At 49.7% G+C, this 24,709-nt stretch overlaps 1 long non-coding RNA gene across 1 annotated transcript in view; it reads right to left on the bottom strand.

The window, feature by feature from the left end:
• The window catches only part of LOC140425331 (uncharacterized), a 92,183-nt gene extending 75,265 nt beyond the window's left edge, over nt 1-16,918 (bottom strand). Inside the window, exon 1 of the long non-coding RNA XR_011947834.1 lies at nt 16,565-16,918. This is a non-coding gene — a long non-coding RNA (uncharacterized lncRNA). The remainder of the gene's footprint in view (nt 1-16,564) is intronic.
• Nucleotides 16,919-24,709: the final 7,791 nt, after the last annotated feature.

Genomic DNA, 24,709 nt, shown 5'->3' with positions numbered 1-24,709 from the left:
CGTAAAATACAGCTTTGAGCAAAGTGGCGCTGATCCAGTTCTGATGCTGGCGTCAGGATCGAAGTTAACGGGCTGGGCGCTATATTTTCCGAGCTCACATGATCCTCCCGTCCTCTGGACCAGGATTCACATGGACGAGAATTGGTGCAAGCCTTGACAAACGTGACCCTGACGTGGTGGACCTCACGGTGGGTGATGGGGGATACTCGTTCACGGAGTTTCCTCCAAAATCCATTGAAGGGCCAACCTCCCCTGCCACAATGGAAGAGCTGCCCACCCCACCATCTGTGAAACTAACAGAAAGCTATCTTTGATGTGGTCCAGGTGATGTCAATCATAGCTAAATGTTTGTAAACATTGAGGTGAGTTTCACAGCTGGGTGAAACAATAAAACAATGCAGACAGCTGACAGAGAAATGAATGAAAGGCTTGCAGATCAAAGGTCTTAAGGGTTTTAAACCCAGCTGACTGCTTTTCTCTTTCCAGGAATTGACAGATACTGCTGCCCCTGCCTGAGCCAGCAGGTGTATTGCACAAGCGAGTATTAAAGAAGTGTTTTTTTTCACTGCCTCTATCTGGACTGTTCTCTGTCTTCCAGGCAGGAGTCTCTCTTATGGGGGACTGGTAGGCTGCGGTCTGTCCAATGGGGGGCTTCCAGGCTGGGTTCTCTCTTCTGGAGGTCTTTCAGGCAGGGGTTTCTCTAATGGGAATTTCTGGTGGGAGTCTCTCTAATTAGGAGATCTCTGTTAGGGGTCTCGCTAACTAGAGGGTCTCTGGTGGGCATTTCTGTAATTGGGGGTCTCAGGTGGGGGTCTCTCTCATGGGGGTCTTTGGTGGAGGATCTTGGGGAGGGGTGGTCGGGTTACCCTCGTACTGTGAGGTGGGGTGACCCAGAAAATCCCGGAAAGGGGCTGAATTGTGTTGCGGGGGGGGGGGGGGGGGGGGGGAGGGTCCAGATTCCCTAGGGATTTCCTCGCAATCCTTGCAATGCATAAATATATATGGCAAAGGAATGGGACTTGCTTCCTGATTTGCTCTTCCAGCGTGAGCGTAAATCGGGAGCAATTCAGCACCGGTGGGAGAACATAGGGTGGGATTCTCCATTTCTGAGACTAAGTGTTGACGCCAACGCAGAATCTGTGGACTTGTACGACAGAAAACTTGGCACCGTACAGGGATTGATTCCGCTACCGTTGAGGGGTGAGCACCGGTGCTGTGTGGAACAAAATCGATTCCAATAAAAACGGTGCGGGATTTGCCAGGTCCGTAATCGACACTTGGAAGGCTAACAAGCTGCAGCCGCATAAATACATTGAAATCCCCACACACACACTATCCAAGCCAACAAGATGGCACTGATTATGCTGGAGCGCGCCCATACAGCTGATGGGTCGGCTGGGGCCAGAAGGCACCCAGGCTGGTGCCCTGGGGGGGGGGGGGGGGGGACACCTGTAGCCACTTAAAATGGCCAACTCCCGATTCAAAATGGCGAACGGCAAAGGCTGATGGGAAAGTCAGCCAACAAGACAAAAATGAGCAGCTGCAGGTTGGCTTTGTATTTACCTCTGGAAAGGCCAGACACTATCGATATCAGCAACCATCAGCATAACAAAACAACAGCCATCTGCATACTAATGAGGAATCCCCGGGAACAATAAGCAACATTTAGATACACAAAGCAAAACCAGACTCTTCGGCGCCAGCAGAAGCCTACACAAAAGGAGGTGAACGACCACCTCAAGACCGCCCATCGATCAGGGAACCTGCCGCATGTTTTATGTTGTTTGTAAGTTTGTTAAACGTTGTATGTCAGACAGGAAAAAAAAAATTTCATGGCCCCACGCCTTTTCTGCCGAAACCTCTGAGGACTTGCCCACAGAAACTTACTATTGGCCAGACACTAGTTCAAAGGAACTAGCTTGTCTGCAGAGACTGGTTAAGGTACCATACACCCGTTCATAACTGCCCTTCTGGTTCGAGGGAAAGAACCACTACGGCAGCCCAACCATGATGACTACATTTCTTGCCCGTTCTTGTCGGTTGCTCAGGCAGTGGAGAAACGGCTTGGGACCCGCCCTGCCTGGGAACTCCCCCTCTGGTCAACTACGCTTGGGTAAGAGCGTCACGGCATTGGTAGCCGTCCTACCCGGGGACTCCATCCAACTCTTACCCGTCGCGGCCCATACGCACCTCATTTTGGCACTTTCAGTTCAAAAAGTTTTGTTTTGTTTCAGGTAACCCTTAGGTTGCCAACCACATGCTATTTACATCCTGAAACATTTGGATGGTAAATTGCGCAGTCTGCGAGACGGCTCGCACTGGTTCATTATTTGGAAGTGTGTCTTGTCCTAAAATTCGTTTTTTGAGAAAAAATGAGGGAGTCACACATAGTGACCAATTATAAAGGACGTAATTGGCACTAAAGGACAGACAGACTATCGTACGAGATAGTAAACAAAGATAGTTACAGACACTATGCTTGTTTCCACAGAACTCCAGAAGCTCCAGGATCGGAGAAGAAAAGAAAGGAAAAGGACAGAGAAGAGCCATGAGGACTTCCTCCACATGGATCATCATCTTTATGGACATTTGGTTGCGAATGAATGCGAACCCCATGGCTTCAAGCCCCCCAGCAGTTAATGTTTCACTTCCCCGCAGTACCAAGAGCCCAGTCACCAGCGACACCACATCATCTTGGTGTTCCAGGTTTATAACCAGGTACTCCCTATGTAATAGAAACCTTACTGGTATTAGCGATACTCTGCTGCATCGTGCAGACTATGCATCTAAGGAAATGGTGAGAGCCTACTGCGCTCGAACCCCGGTATATAGGATCAGATCCCCTATTTTCGGATACGACCAGACCCCCGACCCTCGCGATCTATAATAAAGAGCATTCACTTGCGTTTATTGTAAATAAAGAAATGTAAAGAACTGTTCATGAGAAAATTGTACGATCCTGAGCTTGACTGCCAAGCCAGGAAAACTGGGTATAAACTGCTATGATTTTGTTTGTATGGTTGAGGAAGTTAGAATAATGAAATGTTTAAGTGAGTGTAGTGTATTAAGAATAGTTAGAGGTTCCCAGTTTATTGTTTTGTAATGCATGTCCCTGTTTGACATAGCGCCCTTAGAATTGTCAGTTAAAATTTTTTGCATAGCTATGGTCAGTGCAGAGGCCATGAAGGAAGTGCCCCCCCCCCCCCAGGTCCGGGAATGGAAAGCAACATAGTTATGTGATCCTTCACGTTTCGCGTTAGGATCACAAGGAGGGAATGTAGCCACTTAAAATGGCCAACTCCCGGTTCAAAATGGCGAATGGCAAAGGCTGATGGGAAAGTCAGCCAACAAGACAAAAATGAGCAGCTGCAGGTTGGCTGTGTATTTACCTCTGGAAAGGCCAGACACTATCGATACCAGCAACCATCAGCATAACAAAACAACAGCCATCTGCATACTAATGAGGAATCCCCGGGAACAATAAGCAACATTTAGACACACAAAGCAAAACCAGACTCTTCGGCGCCAGCAGAAGCCTACACAAAAGGAGGTGAACGACCACCTCAAGACCGCCCATCAATCAGGGAACCGCTCCAGCATTGGAGAAAATCGAACCAAGCAATTGGGACAAAGTCCAATCACTTGGGACCAGGTACAGGGTCCGCCCCGAAAGGCGGGAAGCCCTTGGGGACTATAAGAATTGAGCCCCAAGTTCAAGTCGCTCTCTTCTCCACCGCTTCTCCAGCTCTTCACTCTTCAGCAGCTGGTCGAAACTGTAAGTCTTACTTCAACGCTCGCTATGAGATAGGCGCTCCTAGCTATCAATCTGAACCAACTTCGAATCCCGCAGGCTCAGAACCCGAACGAAAGGCCATTTGTTTCCCTGACCTGGTGGGCCAGTTCCAAGTTAAGTATAGGCCTGTTAGTTGTAGAAGTAGCTTAAACGTAGAATTTATGCATGAGTAGTGCTTACTGTGTATAATAAATGTGCTTTGATTTAAATCTTACTAATCGGTGTACTGGATTATTGATCATTACTCAGACTTGAACCACGTGGCGGTATCATAATGATACCTGGCGACTCAAGAGCAAAGGTAACAAAACAGAGCAATTAAACTAAGGCAAAATCGGCAACAACCCATACGACCCGTGGCACGAAGTTCAAGTGGGCTATTGGCGGTGTGCGCAGCTGCATGGCTGCCTTGCTGGCTGCAGCAATGGTGTTCCATGCCCGTCCACCCCGACCCCATAGCTCACCTCCTGGCCACCCCCCACTACTCCCCCGACCCTCGCAAAAGCCCCCTGGCCAGTGGCACAACTATCAGCAAACTATGGCGATGTTGGACACTTTCCATATCCCCTCTCCCACCCTCAGCAGCCATGACACCGGTCTCACGATTTAAAAAACACAAGTGAACCATCGGGAACTCGGCCCATCGGAGGTGGAGAATCGCGGAGGCCCCGGGGAATACCGGGTCAGGCCCGCTAATAAACAGTGTCTACTGTATGTACGTTCCGGAACGCATTGACGTCGCTGTCATCGATATGGTGGACCATTGCAATTTGGTGTCAAATTGGCGCCTCCCACGATTTTGGCGTCAGAACAGATTCTCCACCCAATCGCCTTTCCCGATTTCAGCGTCGGCTAATGGAGAAACCCGCCCATAATCTCCAAATGTAGAATCCTGCCCAATGTATTGTTTACAGATTCAAAATATCCTTTGTGATTATCTATGCTCATGATTTCTACAGTTACATTATCAAGAGTTTTGCATGTATCAGAAATCTTTGGAGCTGGATTCACCATTTTTAAGTGGGAGGAACAGTGGCATTTTACGACAAAACATTCGGCACCGACCCCTCGCTGATCCTGCGACCACACGTACACGGCGATGACCTCTGCAGCGGTCGCTCCGTAAAACATGGCGCCCGCCGTGCGCAGGCGCGACCTGCCAGAGAGTGGCCACCCCCCACCAGTCCCCCCAGCCCTCGTGGAAGCCCCCCTGGCCAGCAGCACGGCACCCGCCCGACTGTGGCGGTGCTGGACACAGTCCGCAGCCGCCATGCCGGGTTCCTGACCACTGAAACCACACGTCAACCGCACGGTCGGGAACTCGGCCCATCGGGGGCGGAACATCGGGGGAGGGCCTTCAGCTGACGCGCTAACACCGTTCCAACGGCATGCGCTGCGCAACGCGATGATGCCATTTCGGAGGGTGTGGACTATACAAAACCTGCATCAAACTAGGTCCCGCCACCGATTTCAGCGTCAGATGGGATTCTCCGCCCGATCGCCAAAATCGCTGTCAGGGAACGGTGAATCCTGCCCATGGTTAATTTTGTGGCAAAACACTTATCTCAACAGGATCATGTTCCATTTATACACCCTGTGTACCTTACTTCAAATGTGACATTGTGCACAGAGGATTACAGAATGTAGCATCTTAAAATATTTTACTTGTATCTGTTCTGTGATCAGTGTTCTTGTCATTTTCCAGTAATTCATTACAATCTCTATACTTCAATTATGAAAATACACTCATACAGTAATTATACCAAAAATGAAATGGCCACTAAAATAACCATGCTGCTATTTGTGAAAAATAGGCTGTTAGCAATTTCTACCCATGCATCCAAATTGGGTTAAGTTTTGATATGCTACAGATTAAGATTGAATAGGCTTTAGATTCTTTCACAAATTAGTTCAGCACTGAAGTGTAACTCCTGCACTCTTGATTCTTGCTTCAGTAAATTTAAGGGTGTCTAATACTCTGCTCTACATCTCCTTACGCACGCCAAGTCACCCATCACTCCTGTGCTCACTGACCTACACCCACTCTGTGGTGTTTGTCGTCTTTCAGGGGCAATCTCCCAAGAGGGTTACGTGACCCTGATAATCAATCAGGGACCAGGGTGGGGGATCGCCTTAGCAAGTCTAGGTTTCTGTATCAGATCTGCATTGTGATTATATGTTAATACGCTTTGCAGTTGTTATTTACTAACTGGTGAGAGGGAAACATTACAGATGCTCAATTAAGCAATGCCTCATTTCTAAAATTCTCATCCTTGTTTTCAAACCACACCCTAGCCTCACCCCTCCCTATCTGTGTCATCTCCTCGAATCCCACAAGCTCCGAGATATCTGCACTCCACTAATTCCAGCCTCTGGAGCATCCTGATTTGAAATGCTCCACTATTAACGGTGATGCCTTCAGCTGTCAAGGGCCTAAGATCTGGAATTCCCATTGTAAAACGCTGCCTCTCTACTTCTCTTTCCTACTCTTAAGATGCCCCAACTAACCATCTCAATAAGCATTGGATCATGCGACCTAATATCTTCTTAAAAGGCTTGGTGTCATATTTTGCTTTATATCACTCCTGTGAAGCACATTGGGATGTTTAATTAAATTGAAGATGCTATATAAATGCAAGTTGTTGTTGTATAGTAGGATATAATAACATCATTATGCTTATACTTCTGATTGCTATCCAGTGATTCTGTCAAAAATAGATGTACATCCCAGGGGGGACAAGATCAGTCTTAGGTGTAATGTATCTCTCTTTTTCCCCACCATAATTATACAGTCAACAGTCACTGCTGAGGGTGGGGCATAGTCATTTAGGCAAAGGACAATGTATCTCATCTCACGGATCAACCTTATGTCAGGCCAGGGAAGGACAAAGCATGAATTAGCATCTTTGGAGAAGGCTGGGGAACCAGTGGAAAACTGAATATTTTAAAGAAATTCATAAAATCATTGTACATCCAACAATATTCTGGCAATATGGGTCACTCAGTCGGAGTGAATCATCAGAAGAAGGTACAAAGAAAACATGCACTTCATCTCTCAGTGACAGGAAGTATTAGGAAAATATATCACATCAGTTTCCTCCCATCCCTTTAGTTATTTTTTTTTGAACATCTGCCTTAAAAATGGCAACTCGCCCACGTGAAGCACACAGGCAGATCTGCTGTAATCCACACTTTTAAGAAAGGCTACCATAGATTTTCTTTGCAATGGTATTACCAGTAGAGTTGAGTCAGGCCGCTCTTCTGTTAACTTCGAACCTTATGTAAATCATTAAGTCATAATAGGACGGAGGAGGCTCCAGTCAGAGTCAATGGTCAAACATTTTTGGAATAACTTCAAGAGGTTTCTTACCCCTTTAACTACAGTTTATCAATATAACCAAAATATTTAGAGGGCTGGTTTAGCTCAGTGGGCTAGGCAGCTGGTTTGTAATGCAGAACAAGGCTAGCATCGCGGGTTCAATTCCTATACCAGCTGAGGATTCTGAATTCTCCCTCTGTGTACCCAAACAGGCGCCGGAATGTGGTGACTAGGGGCTTTTCATAGTAACTTCATTGCAGTGTTAATGTAAGTCTACTTGTGACAATTAAAAAAAGATTATTAAGTTTCATGATCTCCATTCTTGTGCCACAGCAGGCTCCTTCAGCAGAGTGTAAATTGCAAATATCAATTACAAAAACATAGTGCAAATAACTGTTCCTCTCTCGCAAATAGACCCGCCTATTCTTCCCCACTATTCTACCCCTCCCCCTCCCACCCGCCCACCCCCCCGCTGATGATTAATTACCCGCGAAGAAGTCGATGAATGGTTGCCACCTCCGGGCAAACCCCGATAGTGATCCTCGTAAGGCGAACTTGATTTTTTCCAAGCCGAGAAAACTTGCCGTGTCCGACAGTCTTTGGGGGCTTTGAGTCCCTCCAGGCCAACAGTATTCATCGCCGGGCTACCAGGGAAACAAAGGCCACAACGTGGGCCTCTATTCCCTCCTGGATTCCCGGGTCCTCCGACACCCCAACAATCGCCACCTCTGGACTCATCGCCACCCTTGTTTTCAGTACCCGGGACATGACGTCTGCAAATCCCTGCCAGTACCCCCTGAGTTTTCGGCACGCCCAGAATATGGGGACATGGTTCCCTGGTCCTCCCGCACATCTAGCACACTTGTCCTCCAGCCTAAAGAATTTACTCATCCGGGCCACCGTCATGTGGGCCCGGTGTACTACCTTGAACTGAATCAGGCTGAGCCTGGCACATGTTGCGGTTGCATTTTCCCTCCTCAGAGCGTCTGCCCATACGCCTCCCTCCCACTCCCCACCAAGCTCCTCCTCCCACTTGAGTTTCAGTTCCTCAGTCCATGTGTCCTCCGCTCCCATAAGCTCCTTATAAATATCTGAGACTCTCCCCTCTCCTACCTCGCCCCTGGAAGCTACCCTATCCTGGATCCCCCTTGGTGGAAGGCGTGGAAAGGATGGGACCTGTCTATGTACGAAATCCCGCACCTGCAAGTACCGAAAGTCATTTCCCCTTGCCAGCCCAAACTTCTCCTCCAATGCCCTCATGCTCGCGAAGCTCCCTTCCAGGAACAAGTCGCCCAATCTTCCCATCACCGCCCTCCGCCACGCTCGAAACCCGCCGTCCATCTTCCCCAGGACAAATCGGTGGTTGTCGCATATTGGGGACCAGACCGACGCTCCCACTTGCCCCGCATGCTTCCTCCATTGGCCCCAAATCCGCAGAGCCGCCACCATTACAGGGCTGGTGGGGTACCTGGCTGGCGGGAGCGGCAGAGGAGCCGCGACCAGGGCTGCCAAGCTGGTGCCCCTGCACGAAGCAGCCTCCACCCGCTCCCAAACCGACCCCGTACCCACCATCCATTTCCTTATCATGGCTATGTTAGCCACCCAGTAGTAGTTGCTGAGGTTCGGCAACGCCAGTCCCCCCTCACTACGGTTCCGCTCCAGCATCCCCCTATTTACCCACGGGGACTTCCCCGCCCAAACAAATCTCAGGATGATTTTATTGATCCTTTTAAAGAAGGACCGCGGAATGAAAATTGGGAGACACTGAAAAATAAACAGGAATCTCGGGAGGATCGTCATCTTCACCGTCTATACTCTCCCCGCTAGTGACAGTGGGAGAGCATCCCATCTCCGAAACTCGCTCCTCATTTGCTCCACCAGCCTAGACAAGTTCAACTTATACATCCTTCCCCCGTCCCACGCCACTTGTATCCCTAAATACCTAAAACTTTCCCCAACCAGCCTAAACGGTAGCTCCGTCAGCCTATTCTCATGACCCCCCGCCTGCACCACAAACTACTCGCTCTTTGCCATGTTCAACTTGTACCCCGAAAACTGGCCAATTCCCCTAGGTTTTCCATAATCCCGTCCATCCCTGCCACTGCATCCAACACGTACAAAAGCAGGTCATCCGCGTAGGGGGAGACCTTGTGTTCTACCCCCCCCCCCCCCCCCCCCCCCCGACCATTCCCTTCCATCCCCTTGCCGCTCTCAGAGCAATTGCCAGCGGTTCTATGGCCAACGCAAACAGCAATGGAGAGAGGGGGCATCCCTGTCTTGTCCCACGGTATAGTCGAAAATACTCAGATGTCGTCTGGTTCGTCCTTACACTAGCCTCCGGGGCCTGATATAGCAGTCTAACCGAGTCCACAAAGCCTTCCCCAAACCCAAACCGTCCCAGCACCTCCCATAAATAGCCCCACTCCACCCGGTCAAAAGCCTTTTCGGCGTCCATTGCCAACACTACCTCCACCTCTATGCCCTCCGGGGGCATCATAATCACATTGAGTAGCCTTCTTAGGTTGGCTACCAGCTGCCTGCTCTTTACAAACCCCGTTTGGTCCTCCGCAATCACGTCCGGTACACAGTCTTCGATTCTGGACGCCAGGATCTTGGCGAGTAGTTTAGCGTCAACATTAATCAAGGAGATTGGCCTATAGGACCCACAGGCTTCCGGATCTTTATCCCGTTTTAATATTAGCGAGATGGGGCTTGCGACATCGTCGGGGGTAACACCCCATTGTCCCTCGCCTTGTTAAACATCCTAACCAGCACCGGCCCCACTATCCCCGAGAACTTTTTGTAGAACTCCACTGGATACCCGTCCGGCCCCGGGGCTTTACCCAGCTGGTACATGGCCTTCAGGCCCCCCATTACTTCTTCAGCACTAATTGGGGCCCCCAGCCCCTCTACCATCCCCCTGCCCACCTTTGGGAAGGTCAGCCCATCTAAGAAGCGCCTCATCCCCTCCGGCCCCGTGGGGGGTTCTGAGGTATATAGCTTGATGTAAAAGTCCCTGAATATCCTGTTCAATCCTGCCAGGTCTCCAACACCGCGCCCCTTGCCTTTCTGAGCTGCTCTACGGCCTTCCCAGTGGATAGTGCCCCCAGCCTGCAGTCTCCGTCGTTCCCTAAACAACTCTGCCCTTGGGAACTCCGCATATTCCCTGTCCGTCCATATCATCTCTTGAACCAGTCTGTCCATCTCCTCCCTGTCCGTTCTGTCCCTATGGGCTCGGATTGAGATCAGTTCCCCTCTCACCACTGCCTTCACCGTCTCCCAGAGCTCCGCTGCCGAGACTTCCCCTGTATCGTTGGCCTGCAGGTAGTTCTGCATGCATTTCCCCACTCTCTCACACACACCCTCATCTGCCAACAATGCCACCTCTAACCTCCATTGTGGGCGCTGGTAACTTTCTTTGCAGACCTGCACGTCGACCCAATGTGGAGCATGGTCTAAAATAGTGACCACCGAATATTCTGTATCCCTCAACCCCTCCAAAAAGTCCCTACTCATAATAAAGAAGTCAATATGAGAATAAACCTTGTGAACATGTGAATAGAACGAGAACTCCTTCCCCATCGGCCGACTGATTCTCCAGGGGTCTACCTCCCCCATTTGTTCCATGAACCCCCTCAGTTCCCTTGCCATTGCCGGGACCCTGCCCGTTCTGGAGCACGACCGATCCAGGTCGGGATCAAGGACTGTATTAAAGTCTCCATCCATAATCAGCTTGTGCGAATCCAAGTCGGGGGTTTTCCCCAGCAGCCTTTTGATGAAATCTACATCATCCCAGTTTGGAGCGTAAACATTCACTCGGACCACCCTCACCCCCTCAAGCTTACCCAGGACCATGAGAAATCTACCACCCCCATCCGCAACTGTGCTGTCTGCCTCAAATTGAACCCGTTTGTTAATCATGATCGCGACCCCTCTGGTCTTAGAGTCAAGCCCCGAATGGAAGACCTGGCTAACCCAGCCCTTCCGTAATCTAATCTTGTCCGCCACTCTCAAATATGTCTCCTGCAGCAACATTACATCCGCCTTCAGAGTCCGTAAGTGCGCAAACACACGTGCCCTCTTGACCGGCCCAGATCCTGAGAGATGTGCAGGACACTGTTGTTCCATAAGCAGCTCTTCGTGTTCTTGGCCCACTGTAGGACCCGCTCCTTGTCCACGAACCTATGGAACCTGATCACCATCGCCCGGGGGGCCTGCCTCGCCTGCACTCTGTGTGCCCTGTCCAGCTCCAACGGACGCGGGAAGAAATCCTCCCCCACCAGCTTCTGCAGCATGTCTGCCACATATGCCGTGGCATCCACTCCCTCGGCCCCCTCCGGGAGCCCAATGATTCTCAGATTCTGCCGGCGAGACCTATTTTCCAGGTCCTCCAGCCTGTCCATCAGCCTTGATTGTTGCTCCTTCAACTTTCTAATTTCCACGTCTGCTACCGTTTGGAAATCCGCCTGCTCCTCCACTGTCTTCTCCAATGCCTGGACCTTCTTATCCTGGGCGTCCAGCCTTTGGTCCCGTCGCTCCACCACTTTCTGAAGCGGTTCCAAATTATCCCGCTTCAGTGCTGCAAAGCTCTCCTTCATGACCTTCAGCATGTTGTCCAGTGCTGTCTGGACCGTCCGTTCCGTGGTCCGTTCGTCGGACATCTTTCCTCCCACTTGAACTTCCACACCACCTTTGTTCAGCCCCTTCTTCACCTGTTTACGCTCCCTTCTACTCCTTAAGTCCATACAACTCTGTATGGATCCAGATCTACAGTGCTGCTGTTTTCCCCTCCAGCGCTCAAAAGTTCGAAAAAGTCAGGGGAAAAGGTCTAAAAGTCTGACGCGGAGCGGGAGCCACCAAATGCGTGGCTTACTCCCTCATAGCCACCACGGGAAGTCAGCAGAGTGTATATCTTGCTATGTGCTTGTCCTACGTACATCATTGATGCCAATTTAGGATGGTAATGCCATTGAATGTCAAGGCGAGAAGGTTAGATTCTCTCTTGTTGGAGATGATCATTGCCTGGCACTTATTTGGCAAGATTGTTACTTGACACTTATTAACCCAAGCCCAAATGCCTTCCAGGCCTTGCTGCATATGGGCACTGACCGCTTCAGTACCTGAGGAGTTGGGAATGGTGCTGAACATAGTGCAACCATCAGCGAACATCCCTCCTTCTGACCTTTGATGCAGGGAATGTCATGCTGAAGCAGCTGAAGATGGTTGGGCCGACGACACTACCCTGAGAACTCCCTCTGGGGCTGAGATAATTGACCTCAAACAACCACAGCCATCTTCTTTTGTGCTAGGCATGAGAGTGGAGAACTTTCCCCTGATTCCCATTGACTCCAGTTTTGCGAGGATTTCTTGATGCAACATTTAGACAAAAGCTGCAGTGATTTCAAGGGCAGTCACTCACTCATCTCCTGAGTTTGGCTCTTTTGTTCATGTTTGTGCCAAGGTTGTATCATGAGGTCAGAAGCGATGTGGCCCTGGCGGAACCCAAACTGAGTGTCCATGAGCAGGGTATTGCTGAGTAAGAGCTGCTTTGTAGCACTGTTGACGACCCCTTCCATCACTTTGCCAATGATCAAGAATAGACTGATGGGGCAGTAATTGGCCAGGTTGGATTTGTTCTGCTTGTTGTGAACAGGACATGCCTGGGAAATTCACCACATTGCTGGGCAAGTGGTGTAACTGCACTGGAACCACTTGGCCAGGGTATGGCTAGTTCTGCAGCACAAATCTTCAGTACTGTTACCAGAATGTTGTCAGGACCATTAGCCTTTGTCATATCAGTGCCTTCAGTTGTTTCTTGATACCACATGGAGTGAATCAAATTTGCTGAAGACTGGCATCTGTGATGCTGGGGACCTCAGAAGGAGGCTGAGGTGGGTTTTTATCTGTTGCACTGATGTGTCGGCTTCCCCATCATTGAAGATGGAGATATTTGTGGAGCCCCCTCCTCCAGTTAGTTGTGTAATTGTCAACCATAATTCATAACTGCATATGGCAGGACTGCAAAGCTTAGTTTTGAACTGTTGGTTGTGGGAATACTTATCTCTGCCTATCGCATGCTGCTTCTGCTGTTTGACTTGCAAGTTGTCCTGAATTGTAGCCTCACCAGTTTTACACCTAATCTTTAGGTATACCCGCTGTTGCTCCTGGCATGCTCTCCTTCATTGAACAAGGGTTGATCTCCCAGCTTGACGATAATGATAGAGTGTGGAATATATCAGGCCATGAGATTACAGATGTGGTTGTATACAATTGTGCTGAAGCTGATGACCTCATGGATGCCCAGTTTTAATTTTCTAGGTCTATTCAAAATCTTCTCATTTGTAGTGCACACAACAAGATGGAGGCAATTCTCAATGCAAAGCTAGGACTTGTTTCCACAAGGACGCTGGGGTGGTCACTCCTACCACTGCTATCATGAACAGATACATCTGTGACAGGTAGATTCACGAGGAAGCAGTCAAGAATGTTTTCCCTTTTATTGGTTCTTTTGCCACCTGCCGCAGACCCAGTCTAGCACCTAGGTCCTTTAAGACTAGGCCAGTTCAGTCAGTAGTGATGCTACTGAGCTACTCTTGGTGATGGACATCGAAGTCCCCCACCGAGAACACATTATATGCCCTTTCCACCCTCAGTGCTTCCTCCAAGCTGTGTTGATCATGTAGCAGTACTGAACCTTCAGCTGAGGTGAGGTGGGGAGATTTTGGGGGAGTGGGGGCGGAGGTTATATGACAATAGAAGGCACTAGGTTGGAATTAGCAGGCGGTTTCCTTGCCCATGTTTGACCTGATGCCATACGATTCTTGGAGTCTAGAGCCAATGTTGAGAACTCTCAAGGCACAAGATGAAGAGGTGTGATGTGCTCTATGATTGATACTTCAATGGTCAGTTTGATTGATACTTTTATACGGTTATCAAAACGCCAGTTTTTTTTTCAAAAAATTATGGATAGATGCTTTTTTCTAACCAGTTTCACACATGCCATTATTATGAAAGTGTTAATTGATTCTATACAGAGTCTATACTATGTGAATGGTCATGGAAGAGCCATGACTTGGCATGTGGGTGTGAGAGGACCATTGGGGGAGAATGGGGGCTTGAATTGGCATTAGATTGGCATTGATGTATGGATGTGGCATGGGGAGTGGGTGTGGAGATGATGGGATGTGGGGGGTGAGGGCTTTAGGGCCTAAAATGTAAACAAACAAATGGGATGAAGTCCAAGAGAACCAAGGTGGGCCTTTTAACCAACCACTTCAGAACTTGGCCACCGCTATACCCACCTCAAACCTATGTCAGGAGGGCGGTGGAGCCAACCCAATCCTGTGTCCACACCTCACAGAGTAAAAATCGAGCTATTTGGGGACCTTTCCACTAAGGCGGATATAACGGGCTAGATTCGCTGATTCTGGGGCTATGTCCCCATGCCGGCGTGGGAACAGTGGCATTTTACGCCAGGAAAACTGGCGCAAAACGGCCACTGATACCCCGTTTTGCTTGGGGCTAGCAGAACGGCAGCATAGAGCATCCAACTCTAGCTGCCGATAAGCCCTGGAGAATTTCATTGGTGGGGGCGGAGCATCGCAAAAGCAGCGCCGCCCCCAATTTCGTCAGGAATTTTGATTCTCCGGCCGTTTGTCGAACGCAATTTCGCTGTTGGCGACCGGAGAATCCAGCCCAACGACTATGGAAATTACTGACTCGAGCTGCCCGCCTTGGTTGCAGAAATCCAGACCCTGCCTCATAAGTTCGCTTGTGATTGGAGAAATAAAATGCCAGGTGGAATTGTGGGGCAGTTATTCAAAATAATCCTTTCTATTAATTCCCCTTCACAAGATTTTCCTGACATGCGGGTGCCGTTGGCAGAGGTACTTTGTGTACATTTTGGTGAAGGCGACCAGGTGTTAAATGTCGCAATTTCATAGAATCCATAGAATCCCTACAGTGCAGGAGTCCATTCAGCCCATCAAGTCTGCACTGACCCTCTGAAAGAACACCCTACCTAGGCCCAATCGCCCTATCCCTGTAACCCCACCTAGGGACAATTTAACACAGCCAAACCACCTAATCTGCATGTCTTTGGACTGTGAGAGGTAACCGGAACAGCTGGAGGAAACCCACGCAGACTCAAGGAAAATGTACAAACCCCACACAGACTCAAGGTCGGAATCAAAGCGGGATCCCTGGCGCTGTGGGGCAAAAGTGCTAACCAGTGTACCACCATGCCGCCTTGGGACAAAGTCCAAGAGAGCCAAGGAGGGTTTCGACACTCAGCTGTCATCTTGGTTACTCCGCTTCCGGACGTGGCAATCCCAACTCCGTGGCTCACTCAATCTCTTGGAGCCAAGATCCTGCCATTCAAGGCCCTCTCCATTGAGGTGGGTCTGGAAAGGTGGGAAATTTCCCAATTCAAAGTACTCGCCTTGGCAGCCAAAATCTGGGGCCTAATTTCCAAGTCCCCCTCTGCCCTCCACCATCATATTGTTTGCTTGTACGATGAGAAATATAAGAACAAAGAACAAAGAAAAGTACAGCACAGGAACAGGCCCTTCGGCCCTCCAAGCCTGCACTGACTATGCTGCCCATCTAACTAAAATCTTCGACACTTCCGGGGTCAATATCCCTCTATTCCCATCCTATTCATGTATTTGTCAATAATAATAATCGCTTATTGTCACAAGTAGACTTCAATGAAGTTACTGTGAAAAGCCCCTAGTCGCCACATTCCGCCGCCTGTTCTGGGAGGCCGGTACGGGAATTGAACCCGCGCTGCTGGCCCCTTAAACATCACTATCGTCCCTGCTTCCACCACCTCCTCCGGCAGCGAGTTCCAGGCACCCACTACCCTCTGTATAAAAATCTTGCCTCGTACATCTCCTCTAAACCTTGCCCCTCGCACCTTAAACCTATGCCCCCTAGTAATTGACCCCTCTACCCTGGGAAAAAGCCTCTGACTAGCCACTCTGTCTATGCCCCTCATAATTTTGTAGACCTCTATCAGGTCGCCCCTCAACCAACCTCCTGTATGTTAATGAAACACCAACAGCTAGGTTAGTGAGCTGTCCCTGGACATTATGATGAGGTCAGTACTGAAGAGCAATGGTGGGAAGTCCTGACTCAGCAGTACAACATCACGACAAATGATCTGAAGGAATTTCAGGACTAGTGTGCATAACAGGTCACACAGTGATTTACAGGGCCGAGGGCACCCTAATGGCAGAAGTCTGCAAAATTCTAAAACTGTAATGCTCTAAACATCGAGTGGCAATGTTTAAATGTTGTACGTTGCATTGATTTGATATGGAACTGTATATCAGCTACAATATTGCAGAATAAACATCTCATCATGCATTTTAAAGTAACAAAATAATTGATGACATCAACTACAGGCTTACATAAAAGTTAAAAATGCCATTGACCTCATTATTACTCACCTTTTCTCAGCTCAAAGTCGCACCTGGTCTAATAACATAAATCAGGTAGCCATAGAATCCGACAAGGCTTTGTAATTAATCTCATGTCAATGAGTAATGATCTTCTTCGTTTGCTCTGCTGTTCCTGCTGTCTCAAAGCTGCATTCAGAAAATGGCTGCTAGATGACTGGATGTGAGACCCATGGAGTAGCGAGGACCATAATGGAACAGATCATAAATCAACCAACAGTTCAACGTGCACAACCAACCCAAACTATTTGCATTCCTGCATGCAAAGCGATCATTTTCTTTGGAATGCACCGTCCTGACCTCTAATACTACACTTCAGTTCTGTGCAGCTGCAGATTAACTTTCTCCTACCTCATGATGTTTTTAAAAACACAGCTTCTCAGGTTTTCAGCTAAAGTCAGTATCTGGAAAGAGGCAAATAATAGTGTTAGTATGCGTATCTATTTTAGAATCCTATAATGTGAGCGAAGATGTAATTAGTATGCACAAATCCAATTCTGTGACTGTTAGACAATGCTTCAGGGAATTATGTGATTACCATTTTCAGTCAGTCTGAATGAGCGAGGGTTAACACATGAAAACAATGTTGTTCGTACTTGGGGAAGGTCATTCTGATATGACTGCAATGTTGGCTGAGTTGTGCCTGGCACCATGTATTAATCATCTTCATTATAATCCAGATAAATTTATTTTATAGTTTCCACTATAAAAGTCTTATGCAATGGAAGCTTCAGCCATCGTGTGACTGTGTGGGGTCAATTTTGACTGTCCTCAGCTGCCATTAATGGGACAGCGATAGCTTGAAAACAGGGTCAGGAACCTTATCACTCTGTTACCACTGTCATGATATTCAAGTGAACATCACAGCACATACACACATACATAGTGATGGACAGATCAACGGACCAATTAGCACACACAACACGACAGCCAATCACAGACAAGAGCATACACAGTACAAAACAAGGAACACGACACTTCCTGGGCAGTCCAGCAGGAGACGGCTCAGGGCAAGGACCTCCAAGCCAGACACTTAGACATTCACCATGTGCTGAGTACCAGAGTTTGTTATATAAATTGTTAAAATCATAGAATCATAGAATCATAGAAGTTTACAGCATGGAAACAGGCCCTTCGGCCCAACCAGTCCATGCCGCCCAGTTTTTACCAGTAAGCTAGTCCCAGTTGCCCGCACTTGGCCCATAACCCTCTATACCCATCTTACCCATGTAACTATCTAAATGCTTTTTAAAAGACACAATTGTACCCGCCGCTACTACTACCTCTGGCAGCCCATTCCAGACACTCACTACCCTCTGAGTGAAGAAATTGCCCCTCTGGGCCCTTCTGAATCTCTCCCCTTTCACCTTAAACCTATGCCCTCTAGTTTTAGACTCCCCTACCTTTGGGAAAAGATGTTGACTATCTACCTTATCTATGCCCCTCATTATTTTATAGACCTCTATAAGATCACCCCTAAGCCTCCTACGCTCCAGGGAAAAAAGTCCCAGTCTATCCAGCCTCTCCTTATAACTCAAACCATCAAGTCCCGGCAACATCCTAGTAAATCTTTTCTGCACTCTTTCTAGTTTAATAATATCCTTTCTATAATAGGGTGACCAGAACTGCACACAAAAGAAATAAAATTGCATTGTACCAATCGCAACCGTGTTGGTTCGTCTGTGTCTCAGAGTACCCAACACTTCATGGTACCAGAAGTGAATTAAAACCTACCCACAAATCTGCCATCCTGCGCCATGGACACCGACAACACACCGCAGCCGTTGCAAGTCGCTGGGAACCTTGGCGTAAATTGGACGCTGTTCAAACAGCACTTCGAACTCTTTTTGGAAGCCAACGAAAGACAGAGCGCCTCGGACAAAAGAAAGATCACCACCCTCCTCACCACCGCAGGTCAGCACGCCATCCATGTCTACAACTCCCTGGTGTTCGCGGAAGGTGAGGACAAATCTAAATACGACACGGTCCTCCTCAAGCTCGACCAACACTTCAACGTTGTGGTCAACGAGAGCTTTGAGAGGTATGTCTTCCAGCAGCGCCTGCAAGGTAAGGATGAGTTCGTTCAGTCATTCCTGACGCATCTCCGCATATTCGCGCAGTCCTGCGGTTATGACACCACCTCAGAGTCCATGATCCGGGACCAGATCGTTTTTGGGGTTGCCTCGGGCAGCCTACGCCAGCAGCTTTTAAAAATAAAAGGCCTAACCTTAGCATCTGCAGTTGAAGCCTGTGTCCTGCACGAGAATGCGACTAGCCGCTATGCCCAATTTCAGGCGATCGAATCGGCGCGGAGGGTTCCTACACGACCGGATCGGCGAGCCAGGTGCCCCACGAGGCCGAACGGGTCCAGGCGATCGGGTTTCTCCCGGCCCGCGGCCCGGACGAGGGCGGCCGTTTTGCGCACTTTTCGAGGCCTCCTGTCAAGCAGCTCAACCTGTCGATCTTCCACATCTCCGACAACCTCGCAGGAACGTGCGGACCATTCAGCCTCCACATTACGACATCCAGACCGATGACACAGATGACCGAGACGCCTTCCGGTTTGCGGTCATCGATGGGAACCGAGTCAACACAATCAATCCGGGTGGTGAATGGTGTGCCACCCTGATGGTCAACCGATCGCCGTTCACTTTCCGCCTGGACACTGGCGCCTCCGCCAACCTCATAGCATGGTCAGCCTTCTACGCCATGAAGGTCAGACCACCAATCCGGCCGTCCCGGTGCAGAATGGTCGACTACAACGGGAACGTTATCCCGGCTATGGGATCCTGCCAGCTCTAGGTGACACACAACACTCACACGGCCACACTCTCGTTCGAGATAGTCGGCTCATCGAAGGACTCCCTGCTGGGCGCACAGGCATGCAAGGCTATCCACCTCGTGCAACGAGTCCACTCTCTCTCTCTCCAGGCGGCACATCTGACTTCCCGGATGCAGAGTTCAACGCACAGCTCCAATCGCTCCTCGCCCACAACCAGGAGGCATTCGAGGGCATGGGAACACTGCCATCCACCTACCGAATTCGCCTCAAACCAGATGCCATCCCGGTTATTCACGCACCTCGCAGAGTCCCTGCGCCACTCAAAGACCGCCTCAAGCAGCAGCTGCAGGATCTCCAGGACTAAGGGGTCCTATCCAGGATCACGGAGCCCACGCCGTGGGTCAGTTCCATGGTGTGTGTCAAGAAGCCCTCCGGCGAGCTCCGCATATGTATTGACCCAAAAGACCTCAATAACAATATCATGAGGGAACATTATCCCATACCCAAACGGGAGGAGATCACGAGTGAAATGGCCCAGGCGAAAATATTTACGAAACTGGATGCCTCTAAGGGGTTTTGGCAGATCCAACTCGATCCGTCCAGCCAAAAGCTGTGCACCTTCAATACCCCTTTCGGCAGGTTCTGCTACAACCGGATGCCATTTGTCATCATCTCGGCATCCGAGGTCTTTCATAGGATCATGGAGCAGATGATGGAAGGCATCGAAGGGGTGCGCGTATACGTGGACGACGTCATCATCTGGTCCACCACACCACAGGAGCACATATATCGTCTCCAACACGTTTTTGCCCGCATACGGGAAAACGGCCTGCGCCTCAACCGAGCCAAGTGTTCCTTTGGCCAAACCGAGCTGAAGTTCCTGGGGGACCATATCTCCGGGTCAGGGGGCCGTCCGGATGCAGCCAAGGTGAGCGCAGTCACAGCCATGCCGTAGCCGGCAGACAAGAAAGCAGTGCTACGCTTCCTTGGCATGGTCAACTTCCTGGGGAAGTTCATTCCCAACCTTGCCTCCCACACGTCGGCTCTGCGCCACCTCGTCAAAAAGTCCACAGAGTTCCAGTGGCAACACCCACACCAGCTGGAATGGGAGGAGCTCAAACTCAAACTCACCACTGCACCGGTATTGCCGTTCTTTGACACGTCTCGTGCCACCAAAATCTTGACTGATGCCAGCCAATCTGGCATTGGAGCAGTGCTCCTGCAGCGGGATGACACGTCGTCGTGGGCCCCAGTTGCCCATGCATCGCGAGCCATGACCCCCACAGAGCAGCGCTACGCGCAGATCGAAAAGGATTGTCTGGGCTTGCTAACCGGTTTAGACAAGTTCCATGATTATGTATATGGTCTTCCACGGTTCACGGTCAAAACTGACCACCACCCCCTGGTCAGCATCATAAACAAGGACCTGAACGAGATGACTCCTCGCCTCCAGCGCATCCTACTTAAACTCAGGAGGTACGACTTCCAACTGGTCTACACCCCAGGGAAGGGCCTTATCATTGCGGATGCCCTATCCAGAGCAGTGAGCACGCCGCCAGATTCGGAGGGGTTCGTATGTCAGGTCGAGGCGCAGGTGGCCTTCACATCGGCAAATCTGCCAGCTGACGACTCCAGTCTGGCCCGTATTCGCCGAGAGACTGCGGCCGACCCCCTTCTACAACGTGTGATGCGCCACATGATGGGAGGGTGGCTCAAAGGGCAGTGCCCGCAGTTCTACAATGTCCGAGACGACCTGGCCATCATTGATGGTGTCCTTCTGAAGCTGGACCGGATTGTGATTCCGCACAGCATGCACAAGCTGGTTCTCAACCAACTACACGAAGGCCACTTGGGGGTCGAGAAGTGCAGACGGAGGGCCCGAGAGGCGGTATACTGGTCGGGCATCAGTGACGATATTGCCAACGTGGTGCTCAACTGTTCCACCTGCCAAAGGTTTCAGCCGGCGCAACCTCCTGAAACGCTTCTGCCCCATGAGTTGGTGACGTCCCCCTGGGCGAAGGTGGGTGTGGACCTATTTCATGCACTCGGCAGGGACTATGTCATCATCGTTGACTACTTCTCCAACTACCCAGAAGTCATTCGCCTGCACGATTTGACGTTGTCTGCTGTCACCAGGGCTTGCAAAGACACCTTTGCTCGCCACGGCATTCCGATGACTGTCATAGAATTTACAGTGCAGAAGGAGGCCATTCGGCCCATCAAGTCTGCACCAGCTCTTGGAAAGAGCACCCGACCCAAGGTCCACACCTCCACCCCATCCCCATAACCCAGTAACCCCACCCAACACCAAGGGCAATTATGGACACTATGGGCAACTTAGCATGGCCAATCCACCTAACCCGCACATCTTTGGACTGTGGGAGGAAACCGGAGCACCCGGAGGAAACCCACGCACACACGGGGAGGATATGCAGACTCCGCACAGACAGTGACCCAAGCCGGAATCGAACCTGGGACCCTGGAGCTGTGAAGCATTTGTGCTATCCACAATGCTACCGTGCTGCCCGTCATGTCGGACAATGGGCCCTGTTTCGCCAGCCAGGAATGGTCATCGTTTGCTGCCTCGTATGGCTTCACACACGTGACATCCAGCCCTCTGCACCCCCAGTCAAATGGAAAGGCGAAGAAGGGCGTTCACATTGTCAAGCGGCTCCTCTGCAAGGCTGCTGCTGCCGGGTCGGACTTTTGCCTCGCCCTGCTGGCCTATCGCTCGGCCCCACTAGCCACTGGTCTCTCACCAGCCCAGCTGCTGATGGGTCGCGCCCTCAGGACCACTGTGCCTTCCATCCTGGCACCCACAATAGACCATGCTCCGGTACTGCATAGGATGCAACTGCAGCGCGGTCACCAGAAGAGGTCATATGACACATGGGCAATTGATCTTCCCGCCCTGGCCCCTGGAGACGACGTCCGCATCCACCTACCAGAAGGTGGCTGGTCAGCACCTGCCGAAGTTCTCTGACGCTGGCTCCCCGCTCGTTCCTGATTCGCATGCCTGATGGATCCGTGCGTAGGCGCAATCGCCAGACTCTTCGCCTACTTCCACGCTCGCAACAAGACCTTACACTGACACCGTGCCCTCCTGTGGTTCCTGATAGTGACTTCGTGGAGCTGCCTGCTACCATGCCCCTTCCGTCGCCGCCCGTGGCCAGGCCCGCACCTCAGCCGATGGTTCCAGACCCACCCTTGAGGCGGTCAACCCGAATTCGTCGCCCACCTACTAGACTGGACTTATGAGACTGTTTACACGTTGAACTCATGCAACCACTGTTTTAACATGTTTATGTTCTTACCGTTACAGGAATTTGTTTTATCGTTCCACATTTCCACGTTCTTTGTTATGGTACAACCTCGTTATTATGTCACACCCGACATCGTCCCTTGTATATAGTTAAGCCCCATGTACATGCTGTAAATATTACACACACACACATTTAGCTGCACTCAGTACACATCTCTATTTATAACCACGTAAGCACATAATATTATAAAAAAAGGGGGATGTCATGATATTCAAGTGAACATCACAGCACATACACACATACATAGTGATGGACAGATCAATGGACCAATTAGCACACACAACACGACAGCCAATCACAGACAAGAGCATACACCGTACAAAACAAGGAACACGACACTTCCTGGGCAGTCCAGCAGGAGACGGCTCAGGACAAGGACCTCCAAGCCAGACACTCAGACAGTCACCATGTGCTGAGTACCAGAGTTTGTTATATAAATAGTTAAAAGAAATAAAACTGCGTTGTACCAATCGCAACCGTGTTGGTTCGTCTGTGTCTCAGAGTACCCAACACTTCAACCACCAGCAATGTGGATAGAACATGTTATAGAACATAGAACATACAGTGCAGAAGGAGGCCATTTGGTCCATCGAGTCTGCACCGACCCACTTAAGCCCTCACTTTCATCCTATCCCCATAACCCAATAACTGCTCTTAACCTTTTTGGACACTAAGGGCAATTTAGCATGGCTAATCCACCTAACCTGCATGACTTTGGACTGTGGGAGGAAACCGGAGCACCCGGAGGAAACCCACGCAGACTTGGGGAGAACATGCAGACTCCGCACAGACAGTGACCCAGCGAGGATTCGAACTTGGGACCCTGGCACTGTGAAGCCACTTGTGCTACCGTGCTGCCCATGTGGTTGTATTATTACTTAAGAGTTACGAACTAATGCCAGACAATATCCCAGGGTGTCGCATTCACTGTCGCACCACAGTCATATGCTAAGTAACGATGTATCAGTACACCAACCACATGGAGAGCTGTAAGAAATATTCTGGATGAAGCTCCAGCGTTTTGAGTCTAAAGTGTAATAATGAGAACTTATGGGAAGCAGGAGGCTTCCCATGGTGACAGCAGGCTGTCTATGTGTAGAAACCCAAACTTTTACATTTAATGCAGAATTAGGTTGGGTTTAGCAACTTGAGGAAGCCAGCAGAGAACAGAGGTTTATTTAACTGTATATAAAGTTCTGCTCAAGACAGCATCTCGCTCCCAATCCTTGCTGCGAGAACTAACCACACCGGGCCCTTCTTTGGGCTGGCTTTTATGTTCGTTCATAACGAGTTCCAGCTGGGTGGTCTCTGCACCCTATCTGGGAAGTTTGTGTTACACGAATCCTACGGGGAGATCAACAATGGTTTCCCTGTGGTCCCCGTGGGGGTTATAACGGTTGGAAAGTCAACCCAAATTAGTGCCAGAGAGAGTGAGAGAGAAAAACCGAATGAATCATGTGAAAATGAAATGGCCACTGATGCAGCAATGAACATGAAGCTACAGCCCAGGGTGAATTGGGAGGCTGAATACGTCATTGAGGCATTTGAGAAGTTTAAACAAAAGTGCAGACTGAAGTTCAGTAGCTTTCCAAAATCAAAGTGGAAAGGAGCAGCAACATTGTTTTACAGGCAGGGAAGAACGGGTGTTTATTAGTTGGGAGGTGAATGAAGCCAACAAGAAACCAGAAAAGCTTTTTGCAAAATTCAGCACACATATCTTGCCCAAGTCAAATAACAGATCTAGTGATATAAGTGTTGAGGTCTGGGTCAGGAATCAGGTGAGACTGTTGACAATTTCAGAACAAGATGCAACAGTAGTGAACTCGCCAACTTTGAGGGCATTTAAAAGTTTATTGGATAAGCATATGAATGATAATGGCATAGTGTAGGTTAGATGGCTTTTGTTTCGGTGCAACATCGTGGGCCGAAGGGCCTGTACTGCGCTGTATCGTTCTATGTTCTATATGTTCTAAGATTAAAAATGCAGCTAGAAAATGTAAATTTAAGGTCATAGGTGAAAGTCTGACAGAT

The sequence above is a fragment of the Scyliorhinus torazame genome, chromosome 6, assembly GCF_047496885.1.
Source record: "Scyliorhinus torazame isolate Kashiwa2021f chromosome 6, sScyTor2.1, whole genome shotgun sequence".
NCBI lineage: Eukaryota > Metazoa > Chordata > Chondrichthyes > Carcharhiniformes > Scyliorhinidae > Scyliorhinus > Scyliorhinus torazame.
This window is presented reverse-complemented; position numbering and strand designations above follow the sequence as displayed.